Source organism: Ovis canadensis, chromosome 16, assembly GCF_042477335.2.
Source record: "Ovis canadensis isolate MfBH-ARS-UI-01 breed Bighorn chromosome 16, ARS-UI_OviCan_v2, whole genome shotgun sequence".
Lineage (NCBI taxonomy): Eukaryota > Metazoa > Chordata > Mammalia > Artiodactyla > Bovidae > Ovis > Ovis canadensis.
This window is the reverse complement of record NC_091260.1, coordinates 155,531-157,196: the sequence shown is the minus strand read 5'-3', so window position 1 is coordinate 157,196 and position 1,666 is coordinate 155,531.

Here is a 1,666-nt window from a genome sequence, read left to right as displayed (position 1 = left end):
CTACGTGTGTGAGGCAGCTGCTGGGCGCCCAGGGAGTCAGCCTCCGGGTGTGCGGGGCTGCAGACCCCAGCCAGGGGCCCTGGGAGCCTGGTGCACTCCGTGCGGCGCTGAATCTGGGCGGCCAAGCAACCGCTGGAGGAGCCCTGCACTGGCCCTTCCCTTCCCTCGCACAGAGCTCTTCCTGCTGGAACCCTTGGCAGTGTGCAAGCCACCGGCCCCTAAGCCCTCCCCAAGGACGCCTGGGGCCTAGGTGCAAAGGCAAGGCAGGAGCGGAGCTGAGGCCAGGAAGGCGCCAGTGGCATCTCCCAGCCTCGCGCAGCCTGCTCCTTCCTGGGCAGGAAGCCTAGCAGCGAGGCAAGTCTGGGCAAGGCTCGCCCAGGGCAGAGCAGCCTCGCACCAGCAACTCTGCCAGATCGGGCCTCTGAGCAGAGCTGGAGCTCTGCCGTCCTGGAGGCGCACTCGGCTCCAGCCAAGTAGGGCTTGAGCCAAACGAGGCTGGGCTGCCTCTTCTTCCCTCGAGGAGGCTCGCCTCCCCGCCAGCTGTTCACTCGGCTTCCAGGTGGGGGCGCTCTGCGCCTCCTGCAGGTCTTGGCTCAGGGGCTGCTTGCCCTGAGCTGGGGCTGTGTGCGGGAGCCCAGGCACGCAGGGGCAGGCCCCAACCAGCTGCACACGTCTCTGCTGGGGAGGAGAGCGCTAGGGAAGCTACGTGTGTGAGGCAGCTGCTGGGCGCCCAGGGAGTCAGCCTCCGGGTGTGCGGGGCTGCAGACCCCAGCCAGGGGCCCTGGGAGCCTGGTGCACTCCGTGCGGCGCTAAGCCTGGGCGGCCAAGCAACCGCTGGAGGAGCCCTGCACTGGCCCTTCCCTTCCCTCGCACAGAGCTCTTCCTGCTGGAGCCCTTGGCAGTGTGCAAGCCACCGGCCCCTAAGCCCTCCCCAAAGACTCCTGGGGCCTAGGTGCAAAGGCAAGGCAGGAGCGGAGCTGAGGCCAGGAAGGCGCCAGTGGCGTCTCCCAGCCTCGCGCAGCCTGCTCCTTCCTGGGCAGGAAGCCTAGCAGCGAGGCAAGTCTGGGCAAGGCTCGCCCAGGGCAGAGCAGCCTCGCGCCAGCAACTCTGCCAGAAAGGGCCTCTCAGCAGAGCTGGAGCTCTGCCGTCCTGGAGGCGCACTCGGCTCCAGCCAAGTAGGGCTTGAGCCAAACGAGGCTGGGCTGCCTCTTCTTCCCTCGAGGAGGCTCGCCTCCCCGCCAGCTGTTCACTCGGCTTCCAGGTGGGGGCGCTCTGCGGCTCCTGCAGGTCTTGGCTCAGGGGCTGCTTGCCCTGAGCTGGGGCTGTGGGCGGGAGCCCAGGCACGCAGGGGCAGGCCCCAACCAGCTGCACACGTCTCTGCTGGGGAGGAGAGCGCTAGGGAAGCTACGTGTGTGAGGCAGCTGCTGGGCGCCCAGGGAGTCAGCCTCCGGGTGTGCGGGGCTGCAGACCCCAGCCAGGGGCCCTGGGAGCCTGGTGCACTCCGTGCGGCGCTGAGCCTGGGCGGCCAAGCAACCGCTGGAGGAGCCCTGCACTGGCCCTTCCCTTCCCTCGCACAGAGCTCTTCCTGCTGGAGCCCTTGGCAGTGTGCAAGCCACCGGCCCCTAAGCCCTCCCCAAGGACGCCTGGGGCCTAGTTGCAAAGGCAA